The sequence below is a fragment of the Chionomys nivalis genome, chromosome 2 (genome assembly GCF_950005125.1).
Source record: "Chionomys nivalis chromosome 2, mChiNiv1.1, whole genome shotgun sequence".
In the NCBI taxonomy this organism is placed as follows: domain Eukaryota; kingdom Metazoa; phylum Chordata; class Mammalia; order Rodentia; family Cricetidae; genus Chionomys; species Chionomys nivalis.
The window spans coordinates 8,313,780-8,336,881 of NC_080087.1; positions in this window are offsets into that span (position 1 = coordinate 8,313,780).

Genomic DNA, 23,102 nt, shown 5'->3' on the forward strand with positions numbered 1-23,102 from the left:
ACCAAGGCAACAGTCAGAAAAGAGGCTGAGAATCCTGGAGGTGCTTGTGCTCTGATTCCAGGCCAAGCGTTCCTCTCTTGAAATGGCCATGCTGGTCTCTAAATCCCAGGACTGTGAGGAACTAGCCAGATTACAAGAATCCTGGATGAATTAAGTCATCACCCCTGAGTCATGGCTGTTGCTGCACTCCTGAGATTTCTGCCTTGCCATCTTCCAAGAACTTGTAGGGATTATACCCTGCTGTCCCTCTAACACAGCATGTGAGGTTTGCTTGTCACAGCAGCAAGACCTTTCTACCTGCTCACTGTACCGACTCGCAAGTCTAAGCAATGCAAAAACCTCATGTAAGAAGGAAGGCATCGAGAGACTGAAAACCTTAACAAGAAACTTACATTTAAGAAGATATACCAAATGCCAGCCCTTTGGAGGGGAGGGGGGCTTCAAAAAGTCCTGATGCCAAGGCCCACACCCTACAGGCACTAGACTGGAGTGTCTGGGCTAAGAGCCAGGTTCAGGGTGGTTAGAGAGATTCCCCAAGTGGCAATGACATGCAAGGAAGATCCAGAGATACACAAAGTCCTCGCAGATACTTTCGCAATCTGCATAAACATATTTGTGTCAGAGAACTTGGAAAGCAGCAGCTGGCTGTTCTGCACAGGACAGGCAGGTCCTACAGGGTCTCCGTCATCTCAGCTTGAGGCATCCTTTGGGGTTCACTTCATTTGTCTCAAATTCTCTCAGTCAGCTTTCCATCAAAAGATGCCCGGCCTCTCTAAGGTTCATACAGTTTCTGCCTTGAGATTATGGGTGTGCGGCAGTGCCACAGGGCACATACCTAGCATGGTTCTCCCCAGACCATCAAACACAGTTGATTCCCTTCCTAAACCATCCTGGGAGCTTCCCCACTGGTCTGAGTCAGGTCTGAGGTTCAGGAAGCTAACAGGCAGATTACACCCTGCAGGCAGTAGCTAAGTCTCCTCTGAACCTGCAGTTTGCCTTGGCCTCAAACAGAAATGATGGACAGGAAACCTTAGTGTATTGCACTGCCCTTGCTAGCAAGGAGTAAAGTAAGGAATGAGATATTTATAAGTTCTCTGCCCCTGTGCCGGAAACTATTTTCCAGAAGCTTCAGCATACCAAGGCTAGGCCAGCCTGGACCAGTCGCAGGGATACCTGAGACAAGCAAGCCTCCAGCATCTGTTTGTGGACCATGCAGGCACAGGTTCTCCGTCCCCTGGGTACTTGTGACACCCCGAAGCCTTTCCTTCTAGGCCCAGGGGATTACTTAAGAAACCTTCCATGTAGTACAGCGATCAGATACGCTCTCAGAGGCTTGGCTAATGGCCACTTCCTGTGCTTGTCAAATACAAAAAGAAAAAGCAGCACGTCCCTCTGACTTATTGTATTGCTTCCCGTATGCGACGATCTGGCGGCAGCATAATTTAACGTCTCTCAAAAATTAAAAGCCTCTGGCGAGGGTACCACAGCCGAGCCCTCCAACCCCTGTTTCGCTGATTAGAAAGAAACCTTTGCCAAGACTTCCATTACGAATAGTCATTTTCTAAGATGGAACTCCAACGAGAGTGACGCACAGCCATATATTAAATGAATGGATGGAGGTTATGTGTCCACCCTCTGTACCTCTGAGCTCATTCTGGAGATTAAAGTGACTTCCTTTAGTGCTCTCCAGCCCGCACCGCACCCATGATGTCAGCTTCCCCCACGATCCCACCCTTGACCTTCCCCCAGCAGGCCTGCAGCTCCCTAGCTCTTTGCCCTATCTCAGCCTCAAGCTAAGACGCTGCTTTGTTCCAGATCTTCACGTCCCCTCAGGTTCAGTGACCGGACACCCATGAAACACCTAGCACCTCCGCAACCAACCACCCTGCAGGGCTGCAGACAGCAGAGACAACAGCCAGGGCTTGCAGGATGGCTAGACCCCAGGCCACAACTTCCTCCCAAAGCAAGAGTGTGATAATCAGGACCGCAGGAACAAGGAGAGTTCTTTGTTCTGCTGACCTGAGCTGAGGGCTCTTTCTCACCCTTTCTCTCAGGAGGAAAGGTCATTTCGATGTCTTCAGTGACCTGAGTGTGTTTGTTTCCATCAGTCCGAATGGTGTGCTTTTCAGTGTAGGATTGTGAAGGGGAATGAACAGTTGGAATCAGAGCACACAACTTGTACACTGCCCTTGTCCGTTCACAGTATGGCCCCCAGGAGTTGTATTTGGGGAAGTCAAAAATCTTTCAGAGCCTCAGGTTTCCCATGTGTAAAGTGGAGAATTGTTGTGGGCATCCATGGGCTAACATAGATGAAAGCACCCTAAGAAACTGAAAATAGAGCAGCTCTCTTTGTCATGAAAAGCAAGAATTGATTAGCAGCTCCAATCGTGACTACAGTCGATGGTCTATGTCTTTGTGTGTCTCTGAGTGTTCAATGTACGTGGTACAAATATGAACAAGATGACTCGGGTGTGGCAGATGCTCAATATTTTGAGGAATGGCTGTCATGCACCTCTGTGTTTTCCCCGGGCTCCGCTTCCTCTAACAGGCTGCAAAACGCATGTGTGCAGAACCGTGAGGCCCAGCAGGAAAACTCTCTTGCACGTTCAGAGAAGTGAAGCACGTCAGATGTGAAGCAGAATTGTTTTCTGGTAGAGTTAATCACCTTGCCAATAGCCCCTTGTTGATTAACTGATGAATTCAATGTAGCCTTTTTGTCAATTTCCATTCCTATTGGGTAGTTTCTCTCCTTCAAGACAAATTTGTCAGAGCATTAGAGGCCATGTACCCCAAATCCACTACTTAATTTATTTTTAATCCCACGAAAAACCAAGACTGATAAAAGTGCTGATGGGCCTTAAGCAATTGATTGTTTGAGTGAACGGAGGGTGATGCTGTATTCAGCTGGCAATGCTGTAACTAGCGATGATGTAACTAGCAATGCTGTAACTAGTGATGCTGTAACCATGCAATTAGCTCCAGGTCCAGTCTTAATAGAACTAGCTAGTTGACCTTTGACCTTTGCCTCTAAAGTTCATAAGAGACTACAGTTCATCCAAAATATGTACATTTAGGTCATTGGCCCACAAAGGTCACAAAGCTTCACAGATGGGACAAAGTGCTCAGAACCCCATTCAGGACATGTCTATCTCCTACCATTGGGATAATATGACTAATCTGAGTAGCAACAGTCATTGCAGCGGACTGGTCTTCAGGCTGCAACACCCAAGGAAAGAAAACTATGGAGGGCATATATGCGTTATAAAAACTCAACCTGAAGATCAGAAAAGCAAAGCAGACAGTCACTGACTCTTCCCTCTACCTCAAATCAAAATGACAATCCTGCCTCCATGCAGCCTCAGGATGAGACTGTGTGAGAGCTGTCCCTTCCCATCTTATATTCCTCTCTAGCGCTGGGATTAAAATCATGCACCACCACCACCCAGCCTCTATAGCTAACTAGTGTGGCTGCTGGAATTAAAGGTGTGTGCCACCACTGCCTGGCCTGTATGGCTGATTAGTGTGGCTGTTTTGCAGTAACCTTTAGGCAAGCTTTCTTTATTAAAACACAAATAATAGACCACTAAAGGGCAACTTCTATACACACTGCCAACACTCACACTTACACTCTGGAAAGGCTTTGCCATCCCTCTGAGCCATGCCCAGGGAACAAGCGAAGGTTTTGCCACTCTTATGGGGGCTGAGGCATTGGGGTCCTTAGCATGATCACGCCTGCACGAACAATACATATTTGTTCATGATTTTTCAATCCCTACAGGTTTGTTCTCCAGATTCATCCATTAAGCCCCTTACTCAGAAGGGTCACCATCAAGGTGAGCGACCAAACAGTGTTCCATACACTCCCTCAAGCCCACTGCTAAGCAAGCAGGCTCTCTAGCTGCTCTGCCTCCTTGCCAAGCCAAGCAATCTTCACCTTCACCATAAGAACACCTTCCCTATCCTCCCAACCCTACCCCACATCCCAGCTCAGAGCCTGCTTCATGCACATAGCCTTCTCTGTTGAACTTGACCAGATGGGCAGACATAGCCCTGAGTATCCAGTAAAAAGGAGCCTTAGCTTAGCTCTGAATGCTAGAGAATCCCTGTATGAGTAATGTGTTTTGCTGAGCTTCACATGGAGAACTGAGACCTATTGTGGGTTCTCTTATTAGTAGCCACTCACAGGTGGAAAATCTGAGGACAATTAACACACAGAGGTCACCTCTAACAATGAGCCCATCTGACACTCACACAAGGTCATGTGCATAAGAGCCCAGGTTCCTCTTTTTACCTGATGCATCTCTTCTTATCTGGGGCATTATAGGCCTGTATCTTTACTCCCACCAGACCACCAGGTCCATGGACAGAGACCACGACTGCCTGGCCCTTTAGAATGAAGCTTGCAGGGGTCTATGAGGACCCCCAAGGATGACACTCTCCTGCCATGGTGCGGCATTTGGAGTTAGGCTAAGCTGCTTCTTTGTTTTGTTTTAAATCTACTGGTTAATCAATGATTCTGCTGGGAGATACTGTGGTATCTGCTCCTGAGTCCAGGAATAAACAGAGAAATGTCTCGGTGACCTTAACCCTGTGTCATTGAGCCTGCATGTCTGTGGAGAGGATGGGACAGGCGACATTGTTGAGTCTTATCTTTTTCATATGTGGCAACAGGCTTTCCACCTAAGCAGAGGGACCATTGCTGAAGTGGGGAGATATTACTGGATCAAGAGGAAAGTCAGCCTGCACAGGAGAGACTGCCCGATTCATCTGAAAGCTCGGTCGTCAGAAACAAAAAAGTCAGCACGTAAAATCGCCCCTGTTCCCAAATCTCTGGGGATGAAGGTTCAAGACAGCCAGATTGTTTGTGCTGAGGCATGATCCCTAAGCAGAACTGAGCAAGGCCAGGAGCTGCAAGACCAGGTATGATGGGGAGGGAATCTCAGTTAATGCTTGGGATTGTAAGCACATCCGAGACAAAGCCCCAGACAGTGAAGACCCATCTGGATGGCGATGGTCCCCAGTGAGGAGACGGGATCCCTCCGACACGCATGAGAAGGCGGGCTTTTGCTCTGCCATTGATTCCATAAATCCCCTCCGTGTAGCTGCTTCCACTTGCCAGTTTACTTCGATCCCATCAGAAGCACAGTAGGAGATGCTCCCGGGAATCGAAGAGCATCCCCAGAGCAGGGCTGACCTGTACTCTGACCTCTGCTTGGCATTTGCTTCGTGATTTAATTTACCTTTTCCTGCTCACCTTTCCCTCTCTTGTTTACCTGGATCTCAATTGGATTTAGCAGCTGAATTTTCATTACACAAGTCAGAGGTCCTGGGGAAAGTTTATGAGGTTTGAATTTCTGCCAGCAGGACTCTGTCTGCTCTAGCCTGTTCCCCTTCGGAGCTGAATCCGCCTAAGCCATGCTGGCTCACACCATGATTGCAGATTCAAGGAGCTTGAGTTTCTCTCAAGGTTCCTTCACTCTCAAGGACAAAAATAAGGGCTGGGTATGCTGCAGTAAAGTGAGCTGCCCAGTATGCAAGAGGATCTGAGTTCTCATTCCCAGCAGCTGTGCATGGCAACACCCTGGGGAGACAGAGAGAGGATCTGATCCTTAGAGTTCATAGGCCAGAGCTAAACTGATGAGCTCTGGAGTCAGTAATAGACCCTGTCTTAAAACTGAAGTGGACAGCCATTAAGACCCCTGATACTGACTTCTGCTGGCTTCTGCACACATGTTCACACACATGCCTGAAACACACACACATGCCATGACGTGAATACATTCATATAAGCACACACTCATAAAGGACAAAGTTTACACAGTGTTCTTGCTGTGTGTTCAGCTAAGGTCAAAGCAGAAGCTGGTCAAAACATAAGTGCAGCCTTCATCATCTGCAGTGGCACAGCTTCCTCCAGGGGAACACTTCCCAGGTCTTTGTTACACCAGAGAAAACAGGACTGCCAAGAGTGTGTGTGGTGGTGGGGGGGCTTAAGCTCCCATAATCTGCAACAACAGCTCCCTCTCCCCCTGACACCAATACCGACCCTACACGCAAGCACAGGTCACTGCGGAAGGCCCGCAGGACAAGTGCCCCGGTGCCCCAGCATCTTCCCATCCACACGCCCCGGCTAATCACGACCGTGGGAACTGTGGGAGGGCCGTGCTTTTCTATTGGAGCTTCCATGGAGAGAAAATGAGAAGAAGGGATGGCAGCTCTGCCTAAGGGCCTCCCGTGCCTGCAGCCTGCAGCTCAGCCAGCTGGAGTCCGGCTTGTACAGCCACGCAGAGGTGAAAATGCCAAGCGCTCCTGTGACCCGAGATGAAGCCGCGATTAGAAGTGACTATAAAGAGACAGCGCCCGACAGGAGGACAGACTGACCCCAATCCATTTTCAATCACCTCTCGGAACAGTTCTTGGGCTGAACGGATGAGTCGGCCCAGCAGGCAAGAATGAGGATAAGGGCTTTCCACCCAGGGCATTTTTTTTAGATGTCCTCAAAGTTGCCACTGCCCCACCAAAAGCAACAATGGGCATGTCAAGGGAGCTTGGTTGGTGAGGAGGGGGCTGGGCACAGACAGACCTCAGTATGAGACTTTCCAGAGGACGTCACTGGCTGGCCTCTTACAGCACGGATTTGGACAGAAAAAGAGACTAGATAATTCATCCTTCTTTTTTTTAAGTGGACTGAATTGCCAGAGAAACCCAGACTGGCCTGCAAAAGGACTGTGTAAGAAGCTGAAATCTCTTGATTTCCTCAGGTCTGCAGGGAGAGGAAGAAAGATAGTCAGCCAAAGAAGGTCACTGTCTCCAGTGACTATGTTACACGTGGCTAAGTGGGGAGGGGCCAAGAAGAGCCCCTCTGCAAGCACTCTCATCCCACAGAGCCCCCCGGGGGCCAGAGAGCTGGTTACTCCCAGAAAAAAGTGATTGGGAGGCTGAGCCTGGCCTGCCACAACAGCCCAGGACTCCAGCACTGCACTGTGGGGGAAGGGGAATGTCTGTGCCTCCTGGGGTTTTCCACTGTCCCTCTGTTTAGCCAGGGCTTCCCGGAGGTCATTCTTCCAAAGACACCAGCAGGACTTTAACCTGGAGGCATTAACTGGGTTGAACTTAAAGCCTCTCTTTATTCAGGGGTATTTAAGAGGGGAGGGGAAGACACAGGGATCTGTGGGTTTCCAAGGGAGCACACGATCAAAACTCAAGGGTCCCCTTCTATCTCTGCATTTCTGCAGCCATGTTTAAACGGAATCTTAAGACCAAGAATAAAGAGTCCACTTTGCTACTCCCGCTCCTACACACACACCAGTTAGATATGGCCACATGACTAAGAATTCACCAAGAACACGGAAACAGAAGTGATGTGCGCAACTTAAGCTGTATCCTCTCCTTATACAAGAGCCGGAATCTGGATGTGGGACTGGGCCTCGCGGATCACAGAGGTGGCAGAGCTGCAGGGAGGATGCATCCTGACACCTCAAAGCCAGGTGAGCACTGGGAGGTTTGTGTTCCTCTCAAGGAGATGAGTAGTTAGTGGCGGCTAACCCCTCCCTATCTGATAAGAGCATACTAAAGATAAAACTTGAGTGAATCTTCTGTAAGTGGAGGGATACAGGAAGGGCAGGAATGAAGAAGGGACAGAGGGAAGGATGGGAGGAAAGGAGAGGATGTATAAGAGAAGAGCTCAAAAAGCAACTCGAAAATAGGCTACAAGATCCGATATTCACATACATAGCAAGAGTCCACAAGGAGAGAGGAGAGAAAACGGAGAAGAACTCAACAATGAAGCAACCCAAGAAAATGTTCTCATGGGTGAGACAGGTGCTTGTGACTTGGAAGAACACAGGGAAAGGCCAACACCATGGTGGAACTAGGTTGGTCCCAAAGCACATCCCTGCGAGAGGAAAGCATGTCCATGGCTAATGTAGCACTATTTATTTAATAACGTGAAAAGCCCAGAAAGCATTCTGAGAAGACTCCTCGTCTACATTCGAAGAAACTTTCAGAAGCATCTGTGCTGCAGCAGTGTCTCCTTACTTAGCATTTCGTGTAAGTGTGGATGCCCGATTCACACTTATCCTCGGACTAGGAACCCAAGGACATTAAAAACGATCATTACACATTGGTACAGAAACTGTGCATGTCCTTCGTAGCACACCCAAATCTTCAGGGTTGACCTCTAAGAGGGAACGGCAACTAACCACACGAAAAGCAAACACTGGGGATTGGGCTTGCCACCTGCAACAAAGACAGGCAACACAAAATTAGAAGAAAGCCTTCTGTTGGGTTTCCTGGGCTGACGAGCACATGGGCCCTGTGTCAAACACATTGACCAGGAAGCATGTATTGGAAGAAAGAGAAGGTAGATTCTCATGCGCTCACACATACACAAGCTGGTTAGTCCAGAGCGGTAACAGAAATACCATGTTGAAATCGCAAACAGATCTTGAATTTAGGTTTTGTAATTTAACTGAATTTTAATACCTAATGTACTAGGAGTGCTTAAAAAAAAATCAAGAAATGCCTTTCTGTGATATAAAGTATCCTAATAGAACATAATCATATGGCTGTTCCTTTTGGCTTGCTAACAGAATAAGTTATACTAATAGGTCCTCTAAGGTTAAATCATTCTGTATTCTTGGAACAAATATTCTTTCATAATGATTACCCTGCAAAGAGACTCTGAGGAAATGTATGTGTTTTTGTGGCTGCTGTCATCATGATAACTGATGATGTCCTATTCGGGGTACATTTAGGTATCAAGGTCACACTTCCTTTGATATAATAAACCTGGAATTTTCATCCCACTGCATGCTCTGATGCACATAAATAAGACAGGAATTACCCATTTGGACTTAGGATTGAATCGATCCGTAAGATCACACATGCACTCAGGGATAAGAACTTGCTATGTTATTTGAGTTGTGTTTTCTCTTATTTCTTGATTTTTAAAAATCTTTCTCAATATTATAACTTCATTATTTTGTTAATTTAAGTTTTCATATTTTTTCCTAAAAGTCATCCATTACATCCAGCTTTTTTCCCCTGACTCCTTACTATAAAATGTGCCTATCATTTAAATCATCCAGGTTCCTCCAAAGAAAAACAAACCGATAGTGTAAGTTATATGTAAAACTAATTCCCATTACATAAAATGCACACACTGTATATATGTGCACAAAGAGAAGCAGAGGGCAGAAAGACAAAGGCTTCAGAGAGAAGTGGGATAGTCACAAGATGCAGTCTACACATGCAGACTTGGGATAATCATGTCTAAAATCCAAAGGCAGGCAGGGAGGTAGGCTAACATACAGACAGGACAGACAAGATTCCCAAGACAGTTTTAAGGCCTTCCTTCAACAAGTTGCGTAAAGCCCACCCACATTATGGATGGTCATCCGTAACTCCTGGAGTCTACTGTTGGAGACTGGCACCTGGTCAAACAATGGGAATCGTGGTCTAGGCAAGTTGGCCCATCATGTTCACCATTACAGTGAGTATCACCAATTCAAAGATGTATTTTCTTTCCTCATCTTCACATGATGAGAAATAGGGCATTGCCCCTGCCTATGTGCCCCCATGGGAGGGTGTGACAGCTTATGTGGGACCATGGCAAGAAATGTCTCTAGACACACCTGTAATACAAGCAGCCTGCCTCATGGATTGTACGATCCGGCAGAGCCTACTATTTGGGAGCTGTCTCTCAGGGTTTGAAACACAGAGCATCTGGAGATTGGGACAAGACCAGTTGGAGAATCACGGTGAGCCTCACACCATCTTCAGCAAAGAATTACATATTTTTTTTTCTTTTTTTATCACTGGATGTTCCATTGAGGTCTGGTAGAAACAGAATTCCTGATCCTGAACACAAGTAACCATGTGACCAGAGATGCCTATGATAAGCTTTGATACGTTGTACACACCACGGCATAAGTCAAGATAGACATACAACAACCCATTATTGAATGGTAGAATTTTGTCCTGGTTCTGGCAAGAATGAGACTACAGAGCATGCCAGAGGCCACAGACTGAGGGTGAACATCCATCCAGACCTCAGGGGTACCCAACATCTGCCCTTCTCTTGGGCCTGTGCAGACAAGGAATTGAGTCTGCTCGCTAGGGAAGCAGAAAAGGTTGAGCTTGGGTTGTAGATGAGTCATGTAGGAGCGTGAATGTGTGGCCATAACCAGGGTGTCTTTGATAGGCGGAGTTGCAGGACAGCTCTCTCTGCGGGCAGAACTTTGGACAATGTGCGGCCATTCATTCTAAGTGATGAGAGAAATACCCTGGACCATAAATGATCTCCTGGGCAGTTGTGAACAGTTTAGTTAGATCCGAAGCCTAGGAGAGGAAAATATGAGATGACGCGAGTCAGAGAATGCTGGACGCCTGCGGACACAGGGGAGGTGGACGGGTGTACTCATGTCCTCTAGAAGGTCTCCACATCTAGATGGAGATTCTGAGCAGTTTAAGCCAACCTCTGTCCTTGGCCCTTCCCATGGTGTGACACGGTCACAGTGGCAGAGACGGAAACTATGCATCCTGTCCAAACTGCTCTCCCTGGGACCAACGAGGTAACCGCTGCGGCTGAATGCAAACCTGACACCTGTGCTGGGCTCTCAGGGTAGTGTCCCCTCTCTGGCAGGACAGTTGTCTCTCTGGAGCATGCTGATGAATCAAACCCCTGTTCCATTTTGTAAGTGCCATTGATTAGCTCACACAAACGAACGTGCCGGCAGCTTGCTGTTTTCAGGGTCTCGTGCAGATACACAATTTACGTGCACGCCATTCTCCATTGTCCATAACCCCACAGAGAGCAGTGGTTTAACACCACCCCAACCTCACAGCAAAGGTGATTCAGAAGTGGCTGTCTAAAAGGAGCAGGATCTGTAGGCACAGATGCAATGCCACCCACCAAGGGTGAAAGCACTAGTGCTTGCCCTGCATCAAAGCCACCTGCACAGCATTGTAACTCCACTAAAAGATCAGGAGCCTGGAAACAAGGGACAGGAGAAGCAGCTGCACTTGCCACTCAAGAAGTGATTCTCCAGAAATCCTTAGCAGAGCATGGCAATGTTCCAGGGACAGATAAGACATTGCAACCCCACAACAGCACCCACCAGGCTCACCATGCTCCCAGCCCCTCCAGGAGAAGGAGAGTTGGAAGCCCAAAGTCTTTGATCCTGAAACAGGTGCACGTCTCATTCGCTAGAAAAGAAATTCCCTGCTTTATCTGTTTTCTTTGATATTAAGAAAGTAAAGATATGAATTTATTTAGAGAACTCTTTTCATCTTTTTGCAAAAATTGAAAGCAGCACTTAAAATAAACAAGCTCATCTCTGATTGGCAAGCCTCAGAGGTTGTGGGGGTCCACCCTCAACAATCCTGACTGAGTCTTGGGAAGGACCCAGAACCTGCATCTGTGACAAGGTCCCAGGGGTGTCCTAGTCCAGGTCCACTCTGAGAACTGCCTTCATCGTTTCCCCGTGGCTCTTATTTCCGTGTTTAGACACCTCTCTGACCTTCTTCTGACCTCTGCCGTGAACTCTCTCATGAAAGGATTGTCTCGGCAGAGCATGCTCTCAGCAAACTGCCCAGCATAAAAGAAGGATTACCCCGCAGTGTGCTGTGTCAGCCGCTCTGAACGCCACTCTGCGCTTGGCCAGCTGAGCCTCGTCTCTGCGGATGATCTGTGGGCAGCACCCATCCGCCGTGACCCTGGGTCTCTGCACACGGCACCCACTTCATCTTGCACTGGAGAGCCAAGGGCGCAAGTAAGCAAATGCCTCAAAGCTCTCCTGCAAGGGGAAGAATTACCACACCCGCCCCAATGGAGGGACTTCCTTTATTCATAGCCACAACGAGAAACGAGAGCTATATAGCATTTCGAAACGAGTTAGGACAGTAAATACCTGCTTGAAATGAACGGAATCGAAATGAGTCGTTTGAAGCCCCACTGTTGGCTTTCATTCACTACTGTTCCACCTTTCTTTGCACACTTAGGAAGAGCCTTTGTTTACAGAGAACCAAGTGGCCAGCTACCCTCTGGCTTTGGCAGTGGAACAACAGGGTAGGTCTGCCTCTTATTTGAATTAAACATAATTTATTCTCAGCGATCCATTTCTCATACTCTGTTCTTCTTCTGGACCCCAGGCTTTTAACTGCTCTGCAACCTGTTTTCTCCCATCGGACAGTCAGACCCGGCCCTGTCTGTTAGAGAACCCCTTCACCCTGATCCACCCTCACCCCAGGCATTGAGCTGCTCAGTGCTGTGGCTCCTGTTGGAATAGGTACCTCCCCCAGCCCCGATCTCATTAGAAGAACTGAGTCGGGGATGCTGGCCTCTGCTCTTCTGAAGCTCTACATAGTCCATGTATTAATTATAGCTGGCAGCTCTCTGGCCCAGTGCAGAAAGCTGCAGCTCAGGAGAGCAGTGGGAACAGGTCACATGAATGGGCTCCCCAAGAGGGTGAGGTGATTCCCTTGAATGTATGTAAAGCTTAGGTCAACATGATACCCTGAAGCAAACCTAGAGCTAAAGATGCCAAATAAGCGGGATTTCCCTGTTAGTGCTGCTTGTCAGTCACAATCTTCCTCCCTCCCTTTTCTGGCTGTTGTTGGAGATGCACAAACACAGGTTCCTCATGGAACCTCATGTGTAGCTTTGGGCTCCCATCGCAGGCGCTGGGTAGGTGGTCCACGCTACTTATTTCAGTCTAGATGCTATTCTGTAACTCTTCATCTCCTCAGTGGGTCCACCGCGACACAGGGTGGTGAGTGAAAACCAGCGGTTTGTTGCCTCCCATAAACAACAGCCTCCAGCATTTCAGCAACTATCTGTCCTTGGGCAAGGGACTTGCAGATCAGAGGCATTTTTGTTTCATGGATCTCTTAGGCATATAACTAAAACTTAAAACCTACCTTTGGCGCCCACATGCCACCCAGTTCTGGTAGCAGAATGCAGCTGTGCTCTCAGAGGTACAGATGCTGAGGGCTGTGAGTTCTTCCACCACAAACTGTTTCAGCACAAATCTTATTTCCTATTGTCCTTGTTTGGGCTAGAAAGATATCTCTGTGTGTGTGTGTGTGTGTGTGTGTGTGTGTGTGTGTGGTGAGCCATCAAAATTTTGAAATACGATTAAGACTAAAACTACAAAAAGATAGATTGACAAACCGACTAATAAAATACCAAACTGGAACTCGTAGTTCATTCCTGGTACGGTCTTAGGCACACAGCAAACGAGCAGAAATGATTTGCTTTAGTGCGTTAGTTCTGAGGGCTGACACGGCATGATGGGGACAAGAGGCTCCGCCCTCTCCCCAGATGACAGAGCCTTTGTTTGTGTTGACTCCTGCAGCAGTAGTGGAGTTCAAGGAGAGTACAAGGGTCAACATCTTGCCAAGCTGTGAGTAGCCCTGGGAAGTCCCTTCACCTCTGTGAGCTCTAGCCATCATCGGTAGAATGGACATCATACCACCCCCCCCCACACACACACACACAGCACACGGCACAGACTTATCAAGGTATCACATGACTAGGAGAGAGTCAACAACCAGAGACAGGGGTGAGAGCAACCCCCCACTCCGAATGACCTGGCTTGTGATTGGATCGGCAACACCACACTCCCACTTTCACGCGAATGGAGCCGTGGCACAGCAAGAGGCTGTAATGGCTGCCCAAGGACTGGGCGGGGCTCTAGTGTTCTGGGGTACAAGGTCTATTAGGAAGTGCTAACCCAATGACCCTTGTGTGCCTGGTGGCCCAGTGTAGCCGTGGCCTCCTGGCAGCCTGGCAAAGCTCCCAGGCTCTGGCTACTTCTAAATGTAGAAATGTCTCCCCTCTTTCCCTGAGATGAAAAAAGTTAGGAGATACTGTCCTTTGCCAGACGTGACAAAGCTTTCTCCTCAGAGTCCAGTTCCCAGGCTTTATAAAAAGGAACTTCTCTTGCTGGGATAGGGGGCAAGAGGGACAAAGAGTAGGGCCGGCTTAAGCCAGTTTAAAGCTCAGCAGCTGTGGGCGAGGGCTTTAAGACTGCGACCGGTTCTGACAGGAATAAAAATGGACAATGTGTGGCCCTGAGGGCATGTACAGCACCATTATAAGTTCATAAAATTGGGTTAAAGTGAATATCAAGTGTACCTTTAAAGTGGAAAATAAAGTCCTTCCCAGCTTGAGCAGGAAGTGGAGGACTCTGTGACCTTTCACCCTTGAAAGAGCACAGGTGTGAATGGGCTCTGTCTTCCTCAGACTCTGGCTATCCCTGGAAGACCCAGAAACCATTTTTGGTGGGGGTCCCCTTATAGGATTCACTCTTTGGAAAAAGTTAGGGGTGTGCATAAACCGAGTCTCGGAACAAAGAGGCCTGACCTTCTACAGCTCCTCCCCTCCCAGGTGTGGCTACAGGCTATTAGGAGATTGGCTTAGCTCAGTCAGGGTCTTCTGGGATAGGGAGAAAGTTTGTTATCTTCCAACATTCTTGCTGTCTGCTAGAGACCCAGGGCTCTAGGAGAAACTGTGGCTGTGTCTTTTTTGACGACTCCACCCTCACCCCCAGAGACCAGCCTGTCAGTATACTCTTCTGAGCTGGGGCCTGCCAGATCTGCTAGAGAGGTTGGCCTGGTTCTCTGGGCTGTGAGCTTGAAGCTGCCTAGGGCCACCCTCTCACTGTGCGGGGAGCACTCTGGGAGCCCCCGTTTCCCACCTCATCAGGCGCTCTCAGTGCAGGTTTGCCTTGGAATGACCTGCAGTGGATGCCTGGCCTGGTCCAGGTCTGCCACATGGAACTGGAAGTCTGATATATTGGTCTGGTCCCCACACACTCACAAGCCCACGGGTGCCCGGGGATGCTAACACTGAAAGTTCAGAGTCACCCCTCGGGAGCTCCTGGAACCCTGAACTGAGGGACCAGGTGGTGCTGCAGCATCCGGTTGCCTGTGCATACCAGGGTACCCAGCAGCCTCTCTGGCCTGTGCCATAGATATCAGCAGTGTCCCTCCTATCACATCCAGCGTCTGCTGCAACTATCCACCAGGCAATCCTGGTGTGTGAACTCAGAGAAACCTGTATGGGTAATCCTAATGGAGACAGAGACAAGCGTATCCTAAAGTTCGCTGCCCCGCCAGCCTAGCTGATCAGTGAACTCCTGGATCAGCAAAAGACACCAGACATTGATGTCTGGCTTCTATGTAAAAACAAATATGTACACATGCACAGGAACATACAACATGCACACACATACACCCCATACAATGTTTTAAATAAATTTACAGTTTTAGGCTGTATCACGTTTGTAGCTGTGGTCAATAGCATGTTGCCACATGTAGCCTGAAAGCCATGGGTTAGACGTGCCTATGAGTATGGCCAGCATCTAAAATAGATCCCTCCCATCCTGCACAGTAAACACATGTCCTCTTTAAACCCATCAGTGATGGCAGGGCATCTCAGTGCCAAGGCCTCCCAACAGCTAGAGAGATTCAAATCATTTCGATAGTTCTGCAGGTCACAGACTTCCTTAGGAAATGTTATGTAAATTTCCAAACACTTGCAAATTCGGAAGCATATATATTGCCCTTTTGATTTACACCCATAATGGCACTGGCATCTAAATTATTTATGCAATATGATAATGTTCCGTCCATTGCAGACTCTCTGAGGTGAGCCAACAGATAACCACTGTCCTACCTAAAAACAAAACGTGTCAGGCTAGAATAATGTGGTATTTTCTTAGGAGAGGATGGTGTGATTTACAAATGTCACGTTTTCGGGGCACGAGAAAAATTCTCATTATTCATAGCCTGGGATCCAAGGGGCCGTTGAAAAGGCAAACGGCAGGAGCTGCTACAGCCACACATGCTGAGCACATCGGTCTTCTCCGCTGCTGTCTGGGCATGGTTGCCCACACAGGCTGATTGTTTCAGGTTTGACATTAATGACCTCGTGGAATCAGCTCAATGCTCTGAGCACCAGCTGCAGAAACATGTCAGAGATGGCTTCCGAATCAGCAGTGCACACGCAAGAACAAAGCGAAACAGGATAAAACTGTCACCTGGAGACCTAGGGAGCAGCTAACACGATGTCAGCTGCTGGCTCCTTCGAGTTGGTGTTACCTAGAATCGCCGTGCAGCAAGGGCACCAGACGGCTGCCTCCCCGAGGCTGGGTGGCATGAACGATGGGCATTTGTCTGGAGTACACAGACTTTGTGACCACTCTTCTTGATGGATGGCCCTTTCCTGTCCCTTAAAGGATGGCTTCTGGATACAGAGCACTGGCAGGTTATTTTCCAGGCATCTCCTCTTTCCTCCAGTTCTTTGCTGTCAACTTCATGGAATTAAAAGTCAATTTCACACAATTGAAGAAGAGAGGAAATGTTGGGTGTCGGGAAGGGATGGCCCTGAAGTCAGAGGAGCAGACTGACCTTGAACCATCAAAACACTCTACGAAAGGACAACAGCACCAACCACTCAGTCTTACTGCAGCATGGGTCCTATGGCACTCTCTCAGAAGGCCGGACAGTAGACAGCAGCCAGGAATGCCCCCTAAGTGGTACAAGTCATCCACTCCCTTAGTCACACGATCATACTTAACCACCAATGTGGTGGCATTAACAGGGGGGCTATTCGGCATGAATATCAAGTCCTAGGGGTTTTGGCTTTGTGTATGGATTAGTGAGGGTGATCTTCAACCTTCCTAATGCTGCAGCCCTTTATGTTGTGGTGACCCCCAACTTCATAGTGTAATTTTGCTACTGTCACAACTCGTAATGTAAATATCTGATATACGGGGGTCATGACCTATATGTTGAGAACCACTGGATTGATGCCTGGAGAGGGCTGCAGGGAGCTGGCTATACGTCTCTTCTACAAGGTCAAAGCAAGGCATCCATCACTATATCCCGAACACAGACTCCATGATGGTAAAGTTCAGCCTTTAGCACTGGGGGAAAATAAATTTCTGTTCACGCAGTCTACAGTATTTTCTTATAGCAGTATATATAGACACCGTGTCTTTCCCGGAGCTAAGAGCAAATTGCACACTGATGCCCTGGGAAGCATGATTCAAGATGGCTTCTAAGACTTCTGAGTGTCTAGACCCCTGTAGGTAGGTTACTAACCCGTCGTCGTTGGTAGTTAAAAGACCTGACTGAATCAGAGAGGACTTGGACAAAGGTGAAGTCGCAACAGACGTCTGTGACTTCATGAGCTGTCCATGTTAGGAGCATGCACGTGGCCTCGGGAGTCAAGACGCACTACCCAACCACCTCAAGGAAATAAATTTCATCAACCTAATGTCAGCCTAGAGATTCTAAAATCCTGAGCCTCAAATAAGACTCCAGTCCCAGAGACACCTTCATTTCAGCCTGCCAGGACTCTGAGCTGGGTATCAGTGTGTCCTTGTCCCCTGTGGTCTCTCAGAGAGTGCCACCATTATCACGTGTGTTATATCAAGCACCTAGGTTTGTGATAATTTGTTATCTAGACAGAAAACTCATGCAGACACCTGCTAGTTCTCGGAGGAATGTTAGTTAGATCAGGGTTATTTACCTAATGGAAGCATGTGTCCATAAACAAGGAAAGAGAATTTGGATAGACTCCGATGAACTGAATCTGCGAGAAAAACTTACAAATTCTAGAATTGAACAGGCTAACATTCTTGCCCATTTACTTTTCACTCAGCTCTGTGACTTCTGGTTTCTGGCTTACTCTGCAAGTCTTTGTCTCCCTTGTTTCTCATCAATACTGTGTTTAGAAACAACGCAATATTAGTAGGACTGTCTCTGTTGGTTATCTTCTTCTGATAGTGGTCCTCGGCCTCCCATACTATCTCCACCCCCAAGGTGTCATACAAATATTGACAGGTAAGACCATGGTCTGGGGTGTGGGCTCTGCAGTGCTCCTGCTTTCTGCCCACCTGTTAACAAGGCCTCTGATGGCCTCTTGGCTTTGGCTAGGAAAGTGAGCTTTCTCTTCAGCGCAGCAAAGTATCAGAAACTCTGTGTCCTTGACACATTGAAACTGTCTCCCCAGTCACCCCTGAGACACTGGTGTGTCACTGTGACATTTTGCATTGCATCAATCAGCTGATTGTCACCAGTCACCCACCCCCCACCTTGCCAAGGTGCTCTGCTCTGACCTTGCCACCACCCCCAGTCCTGGACCCTGCCCCCAGTCCTGGTCCCTGTCTGGCACCTGCTGATTTTTCAGAAATAGAATTTTGGTTACTTTGAGGCACTCTGATCTCTCTTTCTGCCTACAGAGCAGCTCTTAAAGCCTCTCCCATCCCAGCCAGGCGATGGTGGCGCACACCTTTAATTTCAGCACTCGAGAGGCAGAGGCAGGTGGAGCTCCATAAGGTTGAGGCCAGCCTGATCTACAAAGTGAGTTCCAGAACAGTCAAGGCTACACAGAGAAATCTTGTCTTGAAAAAAATCAAAAATAAATAAATAAGCAATGACAAGTGTATTTAACAACAACAACAAAAAAATCACCCATCCCATCCCAACAGACTAGCCACTATGATGCTCCCTCCTTAAGAGGGGTTCTCTTGCTGAGTGGTTGCTCCATCCTCAGAACACTCTGCAGATGCATTGTGCTCCCTTGTTCCATTACACATGATAGATCTCCAAATATCTTATAGCAGTTTCAGAAGGACAGCTTGATCAAGCTGCTGTTCACGGAATAACAGGCAGTCCCTTCCCTTAGTAACTTAACAACAGAGGTGAGCTGTGTTTGCACTTCTGTGGATAGACTGGTGAGTTCTCCTAAGGCTTTTGCTAGGCTTTCTCCAAACTGCCCAAAGTTGGACTGTGGGCCTTGAAGGCTTAAAGATGTGCCTGGTGGCTCATGCTGGATGACACTGGGCACTCCTGTTGTCTTATACAGAGCCCCATATTAGCCTGGGCCTCCATAGTTTTCTCGGGTCAGCACTCTGAGGGACAGAAACAGAGGTTACGCGCCTTCAAAGTCCTGCTTTAGAAGTCACCAAGTGACACTTTGATGTGGGAGTGATTTCTTTCTAATCTGTTGCTTTCATTGGTTAATAAATAAAGAAACTGCCTAGGCCCATTTGATAGGCCAACCCTTAGGTGGGTGGAGTAAACAGAACAGAATGCTGGGAGAAAGAAGCCCAGTCAGGCTGTCGCCATGATTCTCCCACTCCAGATAGCCGCAGGTTAAGATCTTTCCTGGTAAGCCAGCTCACGGTGCTACACAGAATATTAGAAATGGGTTAGATAAATATGTAAGAGCTAGCCAATAAGAGGTTAAAACTAATGGGCCAAGCAGTGTTTAAAAGAATACAGTTTCCATGTAATTATTTCGGGTGTAAAGCTAGCCCGGTGGTGGGATGCGGCCCGCTGCTCCACACAACAACACTTCATCCACAGTCTATCACTCAAAGCACAACAGCATGTGACCAGCCCCATTCCAGGGGCTGACAGGTAAGGTGAAAAGCCAGATGGTGATGGAAAGAACAATGATCACACAACAGACAGCCCACTCGGGTTGGGGCCACACGAGAGCAATCGCTGACTGGCTCTGTTTAGTTTTCCTCTTCCATTCAAGTCTGTGTGAACATATTCCCTGTCCCTCCTCCTTGTTTTCCTCCTTACCCCTCTATCTCTCTCTTTCCCTTCCTCTGTCCTCCATTGTCTTACACACACACATACATACACACATACACACACACACACACACAGCACAGCACAAACCTTCAGAATCCTAAACAGGGAGACACACTTGAGAAATAAGCTCATCAGTATCTTGTTCCTGTTTGACTCTGGCCAAGCTTGCCTCCCTGGCTCTTCCTGTAAGACAAGCTCTCGAGGCCATACCCAAACCCTTAAACATATTGGTTATAAAATTGGCCCAGTGTGACCAGATGTGTCTGAATCCAAGGAGCAGGCTACATTTTCAAACTTGTGGCCCCTTTCCACCCTGACCCTGAGCTGCTCCTCCTAAGTAGGAAGAGGACAAGTGCAGCTGTTCCCTGTCTCTAGGGGGGTGTTCACATCTGTGAGTGGGTCTGTGCAAGTGAGCACAGCTGCCTGCAGAGGCCAGAAAGGGGAATTGGGTCCACTGCAGCTAGAGTTACAGGTAATTGTGAGTCACAGGACATGAGTTCTGGAAACCAAACTTGTGCTCTCTACAAAAGCAGTATGTGCTCTTAACCACTGAGCTATCTCTCCAGCCCCATCCAGGGATTCTGAAAGGTACCAGAAACCCTTTACTACAAAGAGAAATCATAGATTATCAGAGGTGAGAGAGAGTCAAGACTGGTCTGGCTTCAGAAAGCAGGGAAAGACCATGATGTCATGACAACGGATGGAGTTGACAGTTAGGGGGGCCCAGAAACAATCGAAAAATGTATAGGACGGTGGGCAGATGACAGGTCATAATCCCAAAGTAGGTGTTCCTGGAGAGCCTTGGAGATGATTCGAGAAGAGATGTAGATCATGAAGTGGCGGAGACGGGGTTGCAGAGGCATGACCCTCCTGCGAAGCATGATGAGAGGAGACCTCAGCATTGGGAGCTCTGGTCATGTGGCCTTCACACTGTCTCCTTGAGAGAGGAGCCCTCATAAAAGGGCACGGCAGAATCTGATTACTCGGTAGGAATAGCCAAGTTAATTAACTTGATAAATTCCAGCTTTCCTCTCTGCAGTATAGACACAGCCATATTCTGAGAAAACACAGGATTGCCTCTCCCTAGAGAAAAGTCCACTAATAAAAAGCCATTAACCTATGTTCTTTCAAAGTCTAAAATGACAACATGCAAACCGTTTCCCCCTCTTGTGGTAGCGTTCCGGGCATCCTCCTGAACCCGTGTGGCCACTCAAATTGCTATGCTCTAACAGAAAACAAGCAAACAAACCTAAAGGCTTATCTGCCAAATTAAGAGTTAGGAGTGGCGAGACACGTGGGATGAGAAAGGGGACTTTCTCAAGGATACAACTTAGAAATTACGCTTTTAAGGATTTTTTTTTTTTTAAGAAAACCAGCTTGGTACATTTCTATTTTAAAATTAATGGCATATACTTCATCAAAAATGCTATTTCCAGCAAACTGCACAGATAATTAAGTCTAATTTCAATGATGTTTGCAATAAGGATAATAAATCTTTATGGGCCTTATATGCAATCTATACTGAATATTCATTTAAATTTCATCTTCATACAGATTTTTCTCAACTTTGAGTGTTTTATGAGTTCATTTAGCCAGTACTGTGGCTGCGTGACCAAATTTGGGCAAAGAGGAAAAAGAGAACATTATTGCAATTGTCCTGTTTACACAGGACCGCTTCAAGGAGTTGACTTTCCGTTCTGTCTCTGTGTCGATTCCCCTGCCTCCAGTTTGAGAATTGGGGGGTTATCATTCTCACCTGTACCCCTAACATCGCAAGTTGTAATAAATGTTGTTTAAACAAAGCACTCGAGATCCTAAGTGGACTCGGGCCAGGAAGGTAAAAAGAGCCGCTGCTTTAAGTGGCTCCCTGGACAACCCCGCTGCCAGACAGAGCTAAGCAGAGCCCTGAACTGTCACCTCCCCCAAAATGGCACTTTATGGAGAAATTCCTTCTGTGATTTGTTTGTTTTGTTTTTTTTCTTAACTTTCCCAGCCAGGCCATCAGGCAGAGAATGTGATGAGGCAATGAGGAATGCCACAGAGGTGAATTTCCCATAGCCTTGGGTCTGGTGAAAGGCAGAAACGGAAGAGGCTTCCTGTAGAACTGTTTGCTAGCCTCTGAATGTCTCTGCCTTATTGTCTCTGCTTGTGTGTGTCCCTATTTTCCGGCTAGCTCAGCTGGATTATCTTTAGAACATTGACAAGTTTTTATATTTTACTTTAGTGGTCAGCTCGCGTATTCTTTTTTTGTTGTTTGTTTTTTTTGTTTGTTTTTCGAGACAGGGTTTCTCTGTGGTTTTGGAGCCTGTCCTGGAACTAGCTCTTGTAGACCAGGCTGGCCTCGAACTCAGCTCGCGTTTTCTAAAGGGTGACAGGATGAATATTTTAGGAGATGCGGGCAGGGGAAGAAGTGGCCGTCGCAGCTCGGTTCTGCTGCTGCAGGACAGAAGGAACTGAGAAGAATCACTGACAGATACACTTGCAGCACAAAGAAAACGTTCAGCTCACGTGTTGTGGTAACCAATGACTGCTTTGTGTGGCACCTGGAGGCACAGAATTGCTCTTGTGTGTTGGCCCTTTCCACAAAATGTCATGTGGGGGGAGGACCACGTGAGAAGAATTTTGTGTACTTAGGTTTCTGTTTCAATACCCTCATCTGCCTATTTCCAAGAAAACACTTCAAAAGGTTTAGCATAAATCTCCATTTTCAAATGCATAAAACATCTTTGAAGTGACCTGAAACTATCCAGGGACTGTCCATGACCAACTGGGATGCTTCCCCACCTATGTACACAAAGATTCACACTAGGGATGAATTAAGCCCAAGGTCTGGTGGCTTCCGGCTAAACACAAACTTTATACAACCATTCTTTTCTCCCTCTATTTCTTTTTTAATTGAGACAGGGTCTCATGTAGCCCAGCTTGGCCCAGAACTCACTGTGTAGTCCAGGCTGACTTTGACACCCCTTTTACTATGGCTGCTGGTCATTTCTCAGCCACTCCCTAGCAGGGTGGCTGGGGTTGTTTTGAAGCGACCTTGAAGAGCTACACACTGATTCAGAGTGTGTTTATTGTCTCCTTTGGCTCCCACCAGCAGAGATGGTACAAAAATGGTTAAATATCACACTTGACATTTTTAAAAGATGCAATCATATCTGAATTGTTTCCCATGTTGAAGGAGAAATTAAATAACTCATAACCCTAAACCACAGTTGTTCGAACAAACACGATTTGTTAGAAGACCACTGCTGCCTTCAGTGGGCTGTGAATTTGTATTCCTATCAACTAGGCCATTTATTACTTTCTTTCAATATCAGGGTTTAGCTGAACACTAACGTTACAAAGAGACTCTCAGCCTCAACACAAAACTATTTCTTCCTCTCAGAGTTGGTTTCCTCACCACCTGGTCTGATTCTAATTGAGTATTCAACCCAGACATGGTTGGTTGACTACCATATTCACGATCCCTGCCTACAAAAAGCAGA